Source organism: Chiloscyllium plagiosum, chromosome 35 (genome assembly GCF_004010195.1).
Source record: "Chiloscyllium plagiosum isolate BGI_BamShark_2017 chromosome 35, ASM401019v2, whole genome shotgun sequence".
NCBI classification, from domain to species: Eukaryota; Metazoa; Chordata; class Chondrichthyes; order Orectolobiformes; family Hemiscylliidae; genus Chiloscyllium; species Chiloscyllium plagiosum.
The window spans coordinates 35923437-35942111 of NC_057744.1; the positions used below are offsets into that span (position 1 = coordinate 35923437).

General features: G+C 41.4%; 1 long non-coding RNA gene across 1 annotated transcript in view; it reads right to left on the bottom strand.

Annotated features, from left to right (window-relative positions):
- The window catches only part of LOC122540529, a 14487-nt gene extending 6189 nt beyond the window's left edge, over window positions 1-8298 (bottom strand). Inside the window, exons 1-2 of the long non-coding RNA XR_006309346.1 lie at window positions 8180-8298; window positions 2252-2349 (exon numbers count right to left, since the gene is read on the bottom strand). This is a non-coding gene — a long non-coding RNA (uncharacterized LOC122540529). The remainder of the gene's footprint in view (window positions 1-2251; window positions 2350-8179) is intronic.
- Window positions 8299-18675: the final 10377 nt, after the last annotated feature.

Here is an 18675-nt window from a genome sequence, read left to right on the forward strand (position 1 = left end):
AATCCTGTCAACCTGTGTGGCATCTTCGAGCGATCTATGGACATGGACTCCAAGATCCCTCTGTTCCTCCACACTGCCAAGAATCCTTCCTTAAACCCTGTATTCTGCATGCCAATTCGACCTTCTAAAGTGAATAATTTGACACTTCCACGGTTGGACTCCATTTGCCACGAATCAGCACAGCTCTGCATCCGATCAATATCCCATTGCAACCTACAACAGCCCTCCACATTATGCACAACTCCACCAACCTTCCTGTCATCGGCAAACTTACTAACTGTACCTCTTATGCTCACATCCAAATCATTTATGTAAATGACAAAAAGTAGAGGATCCAGCATCAATCCTTGTAGCACTCCATTGGTCACAGACCTCCAGTCTGAAAAACAACCCTCCACCACCACCCTCTGTCTTCTACCTTTGAGCCAGTTCTGTATCCAAATGGCAATAGAGTTTTCATAAAATGAATACTGACACATTAATTGCCCACTTATGTGGCAAAAATGGAACATTGGAAACTGCTTTCACATTGCTCCTTGGTTGTTCTTCATGTGCTTCTGTTGAGTTTCATGTTGCACTTTCCTCGGCAATTGGACATCTTACATCTTTTGGCTCTATGTCCTTTTATAGAATAACATTTGGAAAAGTCATAAAATGCTGTTTCGACAGATGAGACAAGCCACACTTTATTGGATGATACATGAAACCTGCTGATGACTGTAACGACTATTCCAGTGTCAAGCATTTGCTAATGATGTTGGCTTGTTGAAATGACTTTGATTTTTATCCTCGCCCTGGGAATACTGGTAGTACTTTGTCAATGGCATAGTCCTTAGGTTTGTCTGGTATTGCCTTTCAGAAGAATTAAATGTTGGAGACAGTTATCTGTTCTATAAGCCTTTTAGCTAAGTTAGCTTCTGTGAAATCATATTCTGTACCTTCCTATGAGTTGGTCAATTGATTCACCTGGCTGTTGACATGGATTCTAGCCTATATACGTAGATGATAGCTGGAACCCTCTGTTGATCTTCTAAAATATGGAATGTTATCTGAGTGTTTGCAACCATTACCAGAAATACTAAGGCTTTTTTTATCTTTCTGTGCCCAAAGTGAGAAATGTTTGATTGCCTGTCACCCTTTTTTCAATTATCTACTGATCCAAAAGGTAAAAATGGAATCTTTCTTCAAATACGTTCTGACAGACTATCAATGGATTGCCAGTACAGGCATTTATTTACCTTCTTTCTTGTGTTGGTGAATGCTCTTAAAAATATAAATATAAGAATCTACTTAGCAGTCTCATGCTTTCCATGTTTTTTTTTTAATTTGTTGCTAGACACTTCTCTTTTCTGTATTATTAAACATTGTTGCATCTTTAAAAGTTACAGGTTTGTGTGTTCAGGTCATGTTCATGCCAAACAAAGTAAGTACAATAATAATGTCTTAGAATCCCTTCAGTGCACGTAGAGGTCATTTAGGTTTCTACCACTCAAAGAACATCCCAACCAGAGCCATTCCCCCATCCTACGTATCCCTGGATACGAGAGGCAATTTTAGCATGGCCAATCAACCTAACCTCCCACATTTCTAAACTGTGGGAGGAACCAAAGAACATAACAGAAACAGGGAGATTGTGCAAACTCAACACAGACAGCCACCCGAGGCTGGAATCAAACCCAGGTCTCTCGTGCTGTGAGGCAGCAGTGCTAACCACTGAGCTACCAATGCCTTTTCTCATTTTGGAAAATGGCAAAATCGACCAACCTCTGCAGTTAGGTGAGGCCTTTTCAGCGTGGAAAAGATTTTCCTTCTGAATTTGTTTTCTGCACTTTATTCCAGGACTGCTTTGTTAAATCAATAGTTGGTGGTGTTGATGGTAGTCGTGAGGTGGAGATGCCAGTGTTGGACTGGGGTGGACAAAGTTAAAAATCAGACAACACCAGGTTAAAGTCCAACAGATTTATTTGCAAGTATTAGCTTTTAGAGTGCTGCTCTTTCATCAGGTAACTAGTTTCTCCTTACATCTCCTGTCCTCACTTTCTCCCAGCTGATTTCAAGCTCCACTGCAAAGCTTGTTCCAAGGATGCCTACTGATGCTGCCTGACCTGCTGTGCTTTTCCAGCATCACACTCTCAACTATGATCTCCAGCATCCGCAATCCTCACTTTCTCCTGTAACCTGGGCTTTCCATCAGCACTTTTAAACTGCTTTTATAAGAAAAGTTAGTGGATGTAATAATGTGAGTACTCACTATGCTTTAGTACAAGCTTGTAGCCTTCAGTTTCATTTGTAGCATTTCAATTTTGTTTGTAACTGTAAATTCAGCTCAGAACTCAGATTGATGGATGGCTGTTAAAAAAGACGTTTTAACAATTGTCACACTGATATCACATTCGATTAATGACATTAACTATTTCTCACCATTAGCTGTTCATGCCCACCTTCAGTCAGCATATTGCAGTTTATGGTTTTCTGTGTAGTCCACACAACATGGAACACAGAGAGATGGGTTCTCATTGAGACGGACGTCTTGAGATTTGTTGACAACTCTATTTACTAGGTTCCAAAATCACAGAATCATACATATTGGCCTGGATTTTCTGCTGGCCAGTCATTATTCCAGCACTGATTGAAGCCTATGAAATTCCCACAGAAGCACACGTGGAAATGACCAGCAAATTGAATTTTCTGCTCGTCAATTCTTCAATGTCTGGAACTTTCTGAAAGTCTCCATTTAAATTGGAGGATTCACATGGTTCCAATCAAATTAAGTCCAATAGTTAAGCAGGAACTGTTAAGCTACTAAATACAATGGTCTGGATTTTTTGATTGCCAGACAGCATACATAAGAAGTACGCATGAGGACCCTATGGAATCCCCATCATCTCACACTCCAAAGGAATTGCCTGGAAATTGAATTTTCCATTGGATAATTTTGTTACATTTCAAACCCATCATCTCACACTCCAAAGAAATTGCTTGGAAATTGAATTTTCCATTGGATAATTTTGTTACATCTCAAACCCATCGTCTCACACTCCAAAGGAATTGCCTGGAAATTGAATTTTCCATTGGATAATTTTGTTACATCTCAAACCCTCCAAAAATCTCTGCTTAAATTGATGCTAAATCATTTCAATGAAATTAAATTAAATAGTTATGGAGAAAAAAAATGAATCAATATTAAATCCATGGCCTCACTCTGAGCTACTTAAGAGACTGCTGAGTTCACACACTCCCAACCACACCTCCCTCATACTGTTTTATGTTCTATATCACTTATATGGGACATGACAAATCCAGCCTTGGAATCCAACAACCCTCCCCAGGGACACAAAACCCACTCCCACCCTCTCCGATCCCCCACCCCACCCTGCTTGACCCAAACCAACGCCCTACTTCCCTATTGGATCGGATCCGAGCTGGCCCTCACAGCCCTAACACTGAATCTGACATGATGCTTCACTCTCCCAAAGGACTCGAGCCTCACATTTTTGAGAGAGCCCTGAGCATAATCTCCACTCAGAAATGTGTAAGGCCCTTCTTTCGTAAAAATGTGAAGAGCTGGAGTGTCACTCTGTGGGAAATCTGGTCCAGATTGTGTGTTTACTGCTGTTACTGCGCATTACTTACAGATGGCTGATTGATTAGAGATGCGGCACAAATTCTATTATACACAGAGAGTGAATGAAGTTGAGGAAGATACTTTTATGCTGGAATGTATCACGTTGTGATGCCATGTAAGTGCCTTAAAGGTACAGTGGCTGTGCGGTGTGGAATCTATGCCTATACATTACAGTCAACATATATTGGGCTTCTACAGTCTGTTTACCCGATGAAAGAGCCTGTGATCCAGAAGGTTTAATGGAACAACAGTCTTGAGAAATGACTGCAGTCCCTCTATGCTTTGTGGACTAGGTGGTGCTTCATTGATTGTAAACTTGAATGATATCAGAAAACTGCTTTTACGTTTTAATTACTCTCATGTTTCTTTGGGTACAAGGATAAACAATTGTAGGTATGTTCAACAGCAAATAAACCTATATTGACAATCCTGGCTATTGCCTGCTGGAATAGAAATATCCATGTGTTCAGTTCTGGTCAACCAGTTATAGGACGGATGTTATTATTAAGCAGGAGAGAGTTCAGAAGAGATTTACCAGAATGTTGCTGGATATGGAAGGTTTGAGTTATAAACAAAAGGCTGGATAAAGAACAAAGAAGAACAAAGAAAATTTACAGCCCAGGAACAGGCCCTTCGGCCCTCCAAGCCTGAGCTGATCCAAATGTACTGTCTAAACCTGTTGCCCAATTTCTAAGCATCTGTATCCCTCTGCTCCCCACCTACTCATGCATCTGTCCAGATGCATCTTAAATGAATCTACTGTGCCTGCCTCTACCACCTCTGCTGGTAACACGTTCCAAACGCCCACCACCCTCTGTGTGAAGTACTTGCCATGTGTAACCCGCTTAAACTTTCCACCTCTCACCTTGAAAGTGTAACCTCTGGTTATTGAATCCTTCACCCTGGGGAAAAAGCTTGTCTCTATCCACCCTGTCTATACCCTTCATGATTTTATAAACCTCAGTCAGGTCCCCCCTCAATCTCCTTTTTTCTAATGAAAATAAACCTAACCTACTCAACCTTTCTTTATAGCTAGCACCTTCCATACCAGGCAACATCCTTGTAAACCTTCTCTGCACCCTCTCCAAAGCATCCACATCCTTTTGGTAATGTGGCGACCAGAACTGTACACAATATTTTAAATGCGGCCGAACTAATGTCTTGTACAATTTTAACATGACTTGTCAGCTTTTATACTCAATACCCTGCCCAATGAAGGCAAGCATACTATACGTCTTCTTGACCACTCTATCCCCCTGTGCAGCACCTTCAGGGTACAATGGAGCTGCACTCCCAGATCTCTCTGCCCACCAACTTTTCCCAAGGCTCTTCCATTCATTGTATACTTCGCTCTAGAATTAGAGTTGCCTAAATGCATCACCTCACATTTGTCTGGATTGAAATCCATCTGCCACTTTTCCACCCAACTCTCCAGTCTATCTATATCCTCCAGTATTCTCTGACAGTCCCTTATGCTTTCTGCTACTCCACCAATCTTTGTGTCATCTGCAAACTTGCTGATCATACCAACAGTGCTCTCTTCTAGATCATTTATGTATATTACAAACAACAATGGCCCCAACACTGATCCCTGTGGAACACCACTGGGCGCCTTTCTCCATTTCGAGAAACTCCTTTCAACTACTACTCTCTGTCTCCTGTTGCTCAACCAGTTCTTTATCTACCTAGCTAGAACACCCTGCACACCATGTGACTTCACTTTCTCCATTAGTCTACCATGGGGAACCTTATCAAACGCCTTACTAAAGTCCTTGTGTATGACACCAACAGCCCTTCCTTCATCTATCAACCTGGTCACTTCCTTGAAGAACTCTATCAAATTGGTAAGGCACGATCTCCCCCGCACAAAACCATGTTGCCCATCACCGATAAGCTCATTCCTTTCCAAATGTAAATAGATCCTATCCATCAGTACCCTCTCCAGCAACTTCCCCACCACTGATGTCAGGCTCACTGGTCTGTAGTTACCCGGAATATCCCTACTACCCTTCTTGTACAGGGGGACAACATGAGCAACCTTCCAGTGCTCCAGCACCTCACCTATATTTAAGGATGCCACAAAGATATCTGTCAGGGCCCCAGCTATTTACCCTCTCGCCTCCCTCAGCAACCTGGGATAGATCCCATCCGGTCCTGGGGATTTGTCCACCTCAATAACCTCTAGCATACCCAACACATCTTCCCTACTTATGCCAAAGTGATCCAGACTAATCAAACTTCTATCTCTAATCTCAACATTCATCATGTTCCTCTCCTCAGTGAACACTGATGCAAAGTAATCATTCAGAAACTCACGCATTCTCTCAGGTTCAACACACAGCCTTCCTTCATTATCTTTTAGTGGACCAATCCTTTCTTTAGTTACCTGCTTGCTTCTTATATAAGAATAAAATGCTTTGGGATTTTCCTTAATTCTGCTTGCTAAAGCTATTTCATGACTCCTTTTAGCCTGCTTGATTCCTTGTTTAAGACTTGTCCTACTCTTCCGATATTCCTCCAGGGCATGTTCTGTTCTTATCTACCTAGACCTTATGTACGCTTCCCTTTTCCTCTTGGCTATTTGTACAATTTTTCCTGTCATCCACGGTTCATGAATCTTGCCCTTCCTATCCTTTGCCTTCAACTGGACATGCCTATCCTGCACTATCTTTAACCTATCTTTGAAATCCTCCCACATCTCAAATGTGGACTTCCCTTCAAATAGCTGCGTCCAATCCACATTTCCCAGCTCCTGCCTAATTTTGATATAATTGGCCTTGGCCCAGTTTAGTACTCTTCCCTTAGGACCACTCTCTTCTTTATCTACGAGTATTATAAAACTTACCGAATTGTGGTCACTGTTCCCAAAGAAATCCCACACCGCAACTTCTACCACCTGCCCTGGCTCATTCCCTCGTGTGACTATTGACATACGGTTCTAGAAAACTCTCCTAGACGCTTCTTACAAATTCTACCCCATCCAGGTCTCTGACGCTAAGTGTATCCCAGTCAATGTTGGGAAAATTAAAATCTCCCATCACCACTACTCTATTGCCTCTACATCTATTCATAATCTGTTTACCTATTTGTTCTTCTACTTCACGCTCACTGTTGGGCGGTCTGTAATACAGCCCCAACAATGTAACTGTACCCTTCTTATTTTTCAGTTCCACCCATAATACCTCACTACCCAAGATCACCATAGTGTCCTCCTTTAGCACAGCCGTGATATCATCCCTGACCAGCAATGCAACACCAACCCGCCCCCCCCCCCCCCCCCCCCCCCCCCCCCCCCCCCCCCCCCCCCCGCCCCCCCCCCGGCACTATGCATTTCAGGCCACCAGTTCTTTTGCGCTCACCTGCTCTCTTCTTATTCTTCCCTTTATTAATGCTATCTTCATAATTCTTACAGTCTCCAGTCTCCACCTCACTGCCTACTTGTTTTCTCTTCTGGTTCCCAGCCCCCTACCACATTAGTTTAAAACCTCCCCAAAAGCAGTAGCAAAAACTCCCCCAAGGACATTGGTTCCAGTCTGGTTCAGATGTAGACAGTCCCTTTTGTAATAGTCCCACCTTTCCCAGAACTGGTCCCAATGTCCAACAAATCTGAACCCCTCCCACTTACACCATCCCTCAAGCCACGTGTTCATCCTGCCTATTTTTTCATTTCTTCGCTGGCTAGCACGTGGCACTGGTAGTAATTCTGAGATCACTACCTTTGAGGTCCTCCCCTTTAACTTCTCTCCTAGCTCCCTGAATTCTTCTTTCAGGATCTCATCTCGCTTTCTACTTATATCGTTGGTGCCTATATGCACCAAGACAACTGGCTGTTCACCCTCCCCTTTTAGAATGCTCTGCAGCCGATCAGTGACATTCCTGACCCGAGCACCTGGGAGGCAACATACCATCCAGGAGTCCCGTTTTCGGCCACAGAACTGCCTATTTACTCCCCTCACAATAGAATCCCCTATGACTATGGCCCTTCGAGTCTTTTTCCTGCCCTTCTGAACAGCAGTGCCTGCCACGGTGCCATGATCTTGACAACTGCTGCTCTCCTCTGGTGAGCCATCTCCCCCAACACTATCCAAAACGGTATACCTGTTGTGGAGGGAGGTGACCACAGGGGACACCTGCACTGCCTTCCTACTCTTTTTCTATCTTTTGGTCACCCATTCACTGTCTCCCTCAGCAATCCTAACCAGCGGTGTGACCAGTTCACGAAACGTGCTATCCATGACCTCCTCAGCATCGCGGATGCTCCATGCAACTGGACACACTTCTTGCAAGTGTAAGAGTCAGGAACGTCAGACACATTCCTAAGCTCCCACATCAAGCAAGAGGCACATGCCACGGGTCTGAGGTCCCCTGCCATTGTAAGCTTAGCTTTATATGAACTAACTAAAACCAAACAATGAATTTAAAAAAATGAAAAAGAAGGATAAGAAATAAAAGCCTAACCTTACAGGGTCTTTTTCTTCCAGTTAGAGGGAGGGAGATACTACACACATAGTATCTCGGGTTTAGCCACTGCCCAAATATAAATTAAGCGCTTACCTTACCGGCAGCCCTTGCTTTACTCCTTCTCTCCTCACCGCTCTGGCAAAATGGAGGCCTGACTCCTGAGGTAAGTCCCTTTTTATGTGGTAAAACTTACCCGTCCTGCATAGGCTGGGACTTTTTTCACTAGGGCAGAGGAGGTTGAGATGCGACCTGATAGAATTCTATAAAATAATGAGGGGAATAGATAGAGTTAATGTGTAGGTTTTTGATTCCCTAGGATGGGGGATTTCAAGACAAGGAGGTACATTCTTAAGGTGAGAAGAGAGATTTAAAAAAGACATGAGGGGCAAATTGTTTATGCAGGGTGTAGTTCGTTTGTGGATCAGTTCCTCAGGAAGTGGTGGATGCGGGTACAATTACAATGTTTAAAAGACATTTGGATATGTAGGTGAATAGGAAAGATTTGGAGGAATATAGGACAGGAGGGGCAGGTGGGAGTAGTTTATTTTGGGATTATGTTCAGCATAGAATCATTGGACAAAAGGGTCTGTTTTCATGCTGTATAACTCTATGACTCTATGATGCTATGACTTTGGTGGACCATTTCACGTTTTCATTCTAGGCTTTGTTTTGTAAATTCTTCAACCCTTGCAGTAATACACTGATCACTATTTTCGTCTGAATTGTTTGTGTCTTTAACTGGGTGTGCAGCAGGTGCTGAGAGAACCAACAAAAGAGAAACTCCTAGTTGACCTTACCTTTAACAGCTGTTGCAGATGCATCTGTCCAAGACCGTGTTAGTCGGAATAACCATCATATAGTTCTTTTGGTGAAAAAGTCCTATTTTTAAACTGAGGGTACCCCCATTATATGGATTACATCATACTAAATAGGAGAAAGTGAGGACTGCAGATGCTGGAGATCAGAGCTGAAAAATGTGTTGCTGAAAATGTGCAGCAGGTCAGGCAGCATCCAAGGAGTAGGAGAATCAATGTTTCGGGCATAAGGCCTGAAGAAGGGCTTATGCCCGAAACATCGATTCTCTTGCTCCTTGGATACTGCCTGACCTACTGCGCTTTTTCAGCAACACATTTTTCATACTAAATAGGGAATAATTATGGTCACAGCTAGTCAAACTTTGATGCAAATCCAATCCCAGAGTGAGATCTAACTTGATAAAACTAAAACTTATGGTCATTTTTCATTTCTACTGTGGTGGTCAGCCATTGTACATATTCATAAAAGCTGCCAATGTATCTTAACAAAAGAAAATGCATACCTATGATACAGAAGAAGCAAACACTAACTATGTTACACTATACAAACAGATATGGCCATCTCATTAAAAAAAGCAGAGAGAAAGATTCAAAGAAGTAACAAAGAGGATTGATGAGGGCAGAGTGGTAGATGTGATCTATGTGGATTTCAGTAAGGCATTCAACAAGGTTCTCTATGGGAGGCTGGTTAGCAAGATTAGATGAAATGGAATACAGGGAGAACTAGCCATTTGGATACAGAACTGGCTCAAAGGTAGAAGACAGAGGCGGTGATGGAGGTCATTTTTCAGATTGGAGGCCTGTGACCAGTGGAGTGCCACAAGGATCAGTGGTGGGTCCACTATTTTTCATCATTTATATAAATGATTTGGATGTGAGCATAAGAGGTACAGTTAGTAAGTTTGCAGATGGCACCAAAACTGGCAGTGTTGTGGACAGTGAAGAAGGTTACCTCAGATTACAATGAGATCTTGATAAGATGGGCCAATGGGCTGAGGAGTGGCAGATGGAATTTATTTTAGATAAATGCGAGGTGCTGAATTTTGGGAAAGCAAATCTTAGCTGGACTTATGGTAAGGTCTTAGGGAGTGTTGCTGAACAAAGAGACCTTGGATTTCAGATTCGTAGCTCCTTGAAAGTGGAGTCGCAGGTAGATAGGATAGTGAAGAAGGTGTTTGGCATGCTTTCCTTTATTGGTCAGAGTATTGAGTTCAAGAGTTGGGAGGTCATGTTGCGGCTGTACAGGACATTGGTTAGGCCACTGTTGGAATATTGCATGCAATGCTGGTCTCCTTCCTATCGGAAAAATGTTGTAAAACTTGAAAAGGTTCAGAAATGATTTACAAGGATGTTGCCAGGGTCGGAGGATTTGAGCTATAGGAGAGGCTGAATAGACTAGAGCTATTTTCCATGACTGAGACTGAGGGGTGACCTGATAGAGGTTTATAAAATCATGAGGAGCTTGGATTGGGTAAATCGACAAGATTTTTTCCCTGGGGTGTGGGAGTCCAGAACTAGAGGGCATAGGTTTAGGGTGAAAGGGGAAAGATATAAAAGAGACCTAAGAGGCAATGTTTTCGTGAAGAGGTTGATATCTGTGCGGAATGAGCTGCCAGAGGAAGTGGTGGAGTCTAGTACAATTGCAACATTTAAAAGCATCTGGGTGGGTATATAAATAGGAAGGGTTTGGAGGGATATGGGTGGGTGCTGGTAGGTGGACCTAGGTTGGATTGGGATATCTGGTCAGCATGGATGAGTTGGACTGAAGGGTCTGATTCCATGCTGTCTATCTCTATGACTCTATGACTCTCTGACTCTTTGAATCTTTTTAAAACCACAGCAACTTTATTTAAAGCCAAACCTTAGTGAATAGCTACCCCAAACTCCATGCTAAACCCCCTTGTTCAGCTGCCATGGTTGTATTGAGTTTCTTTTACAGCCATGTTCTGCATATTCGCTCAAAGCTAATTTCTTTGTTAATGTCTCTTACTAACCTATGAACTCAACTCATTTACTATAAGACATGAATTTCTTAAACTCAAATCATCAAGAGCCTGTTCGAATGCTGTTCCTCTCTGATGCCTTCACATTCTTCTGCTTCTGTGATTTTCTTCTCAACAACTCAGGACATTTCTTTTCTAACTTTTTGCACAGCTAATAACATTTCAACACTTCTTCTCTTCGACTGAACTCTCTCTCTCTCTGGATTGTGAACGTCAAGACAGAAAACACATTTGCAATTACCTCATGAGGTGCTACTTTCCACTTAATTAAAGTTGTATTTCTTGGAAATGCTGTCGTTTGCTCACTGTTCAAACAATGACTCTTTAACCTATTAAAGGAAATTAGATCTTCACAGAGCTGAAAACTAATTCTAATTTTCCACTTTCCAAATAATGTTTCTGAATAATAATAACACATAACAAACTTTTATTTCAACAGGCTCATGACAAATGTAACAGTTCAAAACAGGACATCATTGGGGCACTGTGCACTATCAGGATCATGCCTTGTTGACATCACACCTGGAATATAGTGTGCAGTTTTGGTCTCCTTATCGAAGGAATCAATTAATCATAGACATTGTCACAGTATGGAAAGAGGCCATTCAGGTCATTGCAACTACACTGACCCTCCAAACAACATCACAGCTTGCACCCCCCCCCCCCCAACCCGATCCCCGAAACCCAATCTGCACTTCCCAGGATACCACTGGACAATTTAACATGGCCAATCCACCTAACCTGCACATCTTTGGACTGTGGGAGCACCCAGCTGAAACCCATGCAAACACGGAGTGAACATGCATCTAAGGCTGTCACCTAAGGCTGGAATCAAACCCACGTCCCTGGTGTTGTGAGGCAGCAGTGCAAATCATTGAGCCACCATGGATGTTCTGGCAACGAAGAGAGTTCATTGAAGATTTACCAGAATCATTTCTGGGATGCAGGCCTGACATATGAAGAGGGATAGATTGGTTGGGAAAATATTCACTAGTTTTTAAGAATCAGGGCGGAGTTCATAGAAACCTATAAAATTCTAGCAGGACTTGACAGAGTGAATGCGGCAAGGATGTTCTCAATGATTGGGGAACCAGGGGTCAGAGACTAAGGCTACAGTATTGGCCATTTAGGATTAAGATGAGGAGAAACATTTTCACTTGGAAAGTGGTTTGCCTATGGCTTCCTCTGCAACATGAAGTGGTTGAGGCAAAAATATTGAATGTTTTGAAGAACCATCTTAATGTTAATAATGCATCTTCATAAATTAACTGAAGCTCCCCCCCATCCCTGCCTGAATTTGCTTTATGAACCCTAACAAAATGACAATTAATACAAGTAACTTGGGATTTAGTGCAGTCTTCATAGAATTCCTACAGTGTGAAAGCAGACCATTTGGCCCATTAAATCCACACCAACTCCTCCGAAGAGCATCCCAGCAAAACCACCCCCCTGCCCTATCCTGTAACCCTGCATTTCCCATGACAAATCTACCTAACCTGCACAGTCCTGGGCAATTTAGCATGGCCAATCCAGCTAACCTGCACATCTTTGGGCTGTGGGAGCACCCAGAGGAAACTCACACAGACACAGGGAGAACGTTCGAACTCCACACAGCCCGAGGCTGGAATCAAATCTGAATCCCTGGTGCTGTAAGGCAGCAGTGTTCACTATGACAAGTCTTATCACAAGATAATGAGTCAGGAACAAAGAATCTCGAGGAATAGTTTTCTCAGAGCTAAACCAAAATCATAAACAGAACAAAATACAAAGAAATGCAGATGTTGGAAATCAGAAACAAAATCAGACATTACTGGTAAATCTCAGCAGGCCTGAGATGATTCCTGAAGAAGGGCTTATGCCCAAAACGTCGATTCTCCTGTTCCTTTGATGCTGCCTGACCTGCTACGCTTTTCCAGCAACACATTTTTAAGCTGGAATTTATATTGTTTAGTTTGTGTATATTATGTTTACTTGATTAAGAAATGCATGTAAATATGATATTTCATCATTCAACAGCGGAGGCATGTGAGAGACTGTTTTGTCTGATTGGACTATTAACTAGTAAATGTACGTTTGATATTGCTATATAGCCAAAATGTGCCAGGATTGATTTTTATCTGTAACTTAAAGATCAAGTGGAATTATGTGGTGTGTACTTTAGCTTTCTCAGTCTATATTACTTTTCAGAGTAGTGAGGTAGATACATTATGTACCACAATGATGCCAGGAATCTTTGAGGTAAGGAAGAAACTACCTAGCAACTGCCTTCATGTTGATCCAACTACAGTTTGTTAGAAATCTATGAGCAGCTGAGACACAGAGAATCCAGAAAAATAGGAAATATCTCTTTCATCCTTCTCCGAGAATGAAAAAGACGGAAAATCTAAAGACTCTAAAAGAAAAGAATTTCAATCCAAGAAAAGACCTGGATTGATTGTCAATTATGATGTATTCATGGATAAAATCAAAAAATATATGAGAAATAACCCTGTGCCCTGGTGGTTTGGACTTTGACCTAAAGAAATTAATTCCGCTGTTTATATTTTTCACCCATAATATTTGTGTCAAACCATCAATTTCTTACAATGACCTTGAAGAAACGTCACAGGACTTGAAATATTATTTCTATTTTCTCTCCACAGATGCTGCCAGACCTGTTGAGTTCCTCCAGAGATTTGTTTTTTTGTGTGTTTTTGTATGTCTTATTCATGAATATGTGTGGGTGGAGGAGATTAAAGGGGTTATAGTTCAAGTCACAAAGTCATAAATTAGTATTCCTTTTGTGCCTTTGTAAAAGAATGTTTACAGCAGATAGATTAATTTTTACTGTTAATGATTAAACCTGGTGTGAATTACGTTTTTGCTGAATAACAGTCAGTTAGGAAAGTACTGGGGATGCTGGCGATCTGAGAAAAATAAAGAACAGCAAGTACTGGAGAAACTCAGCAGCTCAGGCAGCATCTGTTGAGAAAGAAACAAAGCTGACATCTTGAGTGCAATATGATTCTTCTTAACTGTGGGTTTTCAAAGAAGTGTCATATCAGATAAGCATTCAACAAAGAAAATAACAGTGTTTTCAATCAGGTCGACATCTTCTCATGCTTGACATTGCGGCAAGGGTTGAATTGTTGAAGAGACTACAAATACTTCAATATCAAGTTAGTGTCGGACGAAAGGATGTGCTTTCTTGTTCCAAAAGTATTTGATTCTTTATGCCTTAATTTTGAAATTGTTTGATGACAGAAGTACTGTATCTGTATTCGTGTTTGTACAAGAATGCTCTGTCTCCACCCCTCCTCATCCCTACTGCCACCCACCTTGTAAGCTCTGATGTTCACCTTCAGATGGACATAAAGACCAAGATCTGGGATGTCCTGTTGTGTGGGTCCTTCACTGTAGACTCCCATATGTGGTATAGAGGAATCCTCCACGTAGAAAATATAGAATATTTCTCATTATTTTCTCATGATGCTGCCATGTTGTCTGTCTTATGCCAATTTAAAGGATCTGTTAACACTTTTTCAAAAGTAGAACAGATGAGTAAACTTTGTCTAAATATTTATCCTGTAAACATTATCAAAAGTGGATTATTTGTTCATTATCGCATCACTGTTAGTAATTTGTGTGCAAATTGGCTGCTGTATTAACACTGACTGTACTTCAAAGGCAGTTCAGCAGCTTTAATGGCCATTGGGAAGTCCTGGGATCAAAGAAGGTGCTAAAAAGATGCAAGTTCCATCTATTTTTAATTGTAATTGGAGAGTCAGCACAGGTTGGTTCAAGTTAAATCATTGTTAACTAATCTGATTGTTAATTAATCAAACAGCTTAGTTAATCAGGGCATTGTGGTTGACCAGGTGCATGGGTTTCCAAAAAGGGTTGTTAAAAAAAATCACATACTAAACTTTCCAGAAAAGTTAAGAGCATGGAAATGAATAGAACAGTGGCTGTAAATTTGGTGATGTGACAAGGGAAAAGAGTAATAGTGAATTATTTTATTTTCTTCTCAAGGAAACCATACAAAACAGCTCGTCGCGGGATTAAATTAGGACGACTGCTTTTCTTGAAATATATTGAAATACATAATGGATGATGTGCGTCCAGGATGGAATTTCAAAATTTGCCAAAGTTTGAAAACTATCAAATACTGTCAGCTGTGAGGAGGATAGTGATGGACTCCAAGAGGGTATAGACAGGCTGGTGGAATGGACAAACGAGTGGCAGATGCAATTTACTGTAGAGAAGTGAAAAATAATATATTTTTGTAGGACAAACAAGAGGAGGCAGTACAAAAAAAAGGATACAATTCTAAAAACACAAATACTGAAAATGTGTTGCTGGAAAAGCGCAGCAGGTCAGGCAGCATCCAAGGAACAGGAGTTTCGGACATAAGCCCTTCTTCAGGAATCTGATCTCCAGCATCTGCAGCCCTCACTTTCTCCTTAAAAACACAAATACTTGAGTCTGTGGACACAAGTCATTGAAGGTGGCAGGGCATATAGAGAAAGTGGTGAATAGAGCATGCAGGATTGTAACCATAATAAAGAAAGGCAGAAAGTCCAAAGGAAAGTATGGTAAACCTTACAAAACATTGGTTAAGACTGGCCTGATTTTCTGATAACTGGATCGTTATTTCTGCAGCATAGACTAGAGTTGTACATTACTAGCCTGATGTAGCAGACTGTGGGAGAATGCCTAGGAAGTTGAAGATTCTGCATTTGGAACCATTCAAAATTAGCCTTTTAAATTAGATAACAAGGCCAGTTCCCCTGCAGGTTGGGTTAATAGCTACCCAGGAATAAAGATTTGTCTAACTCCAAGTAATCATGAAACCGGGCCCTCATTTCGACCTCGTAAGACCTGTTTCAAAACATGGAGCTTATCTGACGTGCCCCTCTATCCCCAAGATCCAACATACCTCCTTGAAAGTTGACAATCTCCCCAGTCTCTCTACGGGACCCAAGGCCTCCCTCCCTACCAGAGCTATACCCCTTCCTCCAAATGCGACTGAAATTGACATCCTCTCTTACCTTAATGCTGGGCTTAATGTCCCGTACACCTATCTGCCGTCAGATCCAACACACTAGTTTCCCCCTCACCAGACAAGTCAACACAGTCCATCTCTCCACTGTACACAATACAGCCATTTATCCTGACCTACCTTAACACTATAAACCTACCTGACATCTGACCAACCAAGTACCTTACTTACCTGGCACTCAAGTACCCTCCCATGTAGTACCCTCTGCCATCCCCAATCATTCTGCATGAGAAGGATACACTTCAATTTAGAGTATGTCCTTAATTCCTCTGAAGGAAATGCAATCAGAATCTTCTGCCAGAAATGCTGTTTACCCTCTTAATGGGCAAATATAGGAGTGGACTCTTTGGAAAATTTGGAGCGAATGTGCAATTCTGAGTACCGGAATTTAGGAAGAATGTGAAGGCTTCAGGTAGTGTGAAGAAAACGTTTATGATCATGGCTTATCGATGAACTTCAGTTAGGTTAGAGAAAACACTATTGTTTACTTCAGAAAATAGAAGGTTGTTAGTAGATTTGATAGAAGTATTCAAAATCACGAGGGATTAAATCAAAGTTTAGATTAGAGTGGTGCTGGAAAAACACAGCAGGTCAGGCAGTATGCGAGGAGCAGGAAAATCAACGTTTCGGGCAAAAGCCCTTCATCAGGAATGGAGGGCTCTAATCTAACCTCTGGTTTCCAGCATCTGCAATCCTCACGTTTTCCCCGGATTAAATCAAAGTAGATTGAGAGAAACTGCTTCCATTCGCAGAAAGATCAAAATGGAGGGGACACAATTTAAGGTGAGAGGCAAAAGAGTGAAGTGAGTAGGATATTTTAATGCATTGAGTTTTTAGGATCTCAGATGTACTGCCTGAGAGTGTGGGCAAGGGAAATTCGATTATGATTTGCAAAAGGGTATGAGACAAGCAAATGAAACAAAAAAAATGCATGTCAGAGGAGTGGACAAACTGAATTACAACTACAGAGAGTCAACACAGACATGGTCTCCTTCTGTACTGTAATTATTCTCTGATCCTACATGGTAACTAACCCTCTTGAGTGTTAACCTTTACAGATATTTTGTTTGTGACATGTTCAACAAATTACACGCTGCAAAATTCTGCTAACTTTTTTTGTTCAAAAGGTGTGGGTGCAACATTTATAGATTAAGGGTTTTTTTTTTTACATTTGCAGATGTGTAGGAGGCTGGGCTGGGTGCCAGTAGCAGATGTTGTCTCATCAGATAAGAAGCCTCAGATGACATTCACAAATTGTGTGTTACTTTCTTCAGCACTTTCCGCTCTTTATTTTTCTTAATTTGAATTTAAAGTGCACAAACTCTCAAATTGGTGTGCATAGCCTTCAGAGACAAGTGTGTGGATGCTAAAATGAATAAATTTCAAACACATTTGGTTAGGCTCTGTACTGATTTTTTCAGTGGGCAGCATAAAAATCCAGGAATGAAAACAAAAATTGCTTGAAATACTCAATAGGTCAAGCAGCATCAGTGGTGTGAAAGAGTTAAAAATGTCAGATTGATGAACTGAAGAAGAAAATGAACCGGTAGAAGAGAGCAAGAGGAACAAAAGGAAGTTCTGTGGTAGGGTAGAGGCCGAGACAGGTGAAAAGACATAGACATTAAAGTTCGTGTTAAAAAAATTAAACGGGTGGAAAGAATTAAAGAAACAAAAGGTGCTGCAGCAGGTACCTGAATGCAAGCTTGAAGGGGATAAAAAAAAGAGACAAGACTGACCCAGCAGAAAAATAAGAAGATGGGAGGCAGAAATTGCGATCGAAAATCGTTCAACTTAGTATTGAATCCAGAGGCTAAGAGTTCCAAGTTGAAGGATGAGTTGCTATACTACAAGCTTTAGCCTCATTGGAACATCTCAGCAGGCCAATGGACAGGAAGGTCAGAGTGTGGGCAATTAAGGCGGAGAAATTGACAAGGAGCATGTTCATGCATTGAAATGAGGTGTCTGCAAAGCAGTCATTCACACAACTGGAGACAACATATGGACAGCAAATACAGTTTGCAATATTGAAAATAGTCCAAGTTAGTTGCTTCTTCAATTGGAAGGAATGTTTGGGGGCTTGGGTGATGAGATAGGATGTTGAGAACAGATGTTGCAACTCCGGCATGTCACAGGGGACATGGGTGTGTTAGATTGACTGAAGATTGGGCCAGGGTGCTGCAAAGGAACTAGTCTTTCAGAATGTGGGGGGGGGGGGGTAGGACAGATCTATTTTGCGGTGCCGTCATACTGGAAATAATGTTTCGGGCCAATGATCTCTCATCACAATGTTTTATGAATTATAAAGTCAGTCAGGAAAAACACTTAATTCTTGAAAACTAAAGTTAGTGAATACTTGTCTGTGTGTGACAATCAACCATTCTCCATAAAACTACAATCAGATACTGTGCTGTCAGGCATATCATTACATCAGTAGAACCTTTGATTATATTGTCCATTTTCTGGGTGTATTTCAAGATTATTCAGTTCTATTCTTTTGTCTAATCCAAATTAATTTGTCCCAATCTCTGAATTTGTATCTGTTTCTAGTTCTATGTCAGGACCCAAATGCCTTCTCTCTGTTCTTCTCATTGTAATGAAAAAGGAGATGAAGACTGAAGAAAAGATAGGATAATTGCTAAAGTACACAATTGTAGTATCTAAATATAATATGCTTAGCAGAACCTTGTTCATACTTGGTTTTAGCCAACATCCATTCTAGTGTTATAAAAC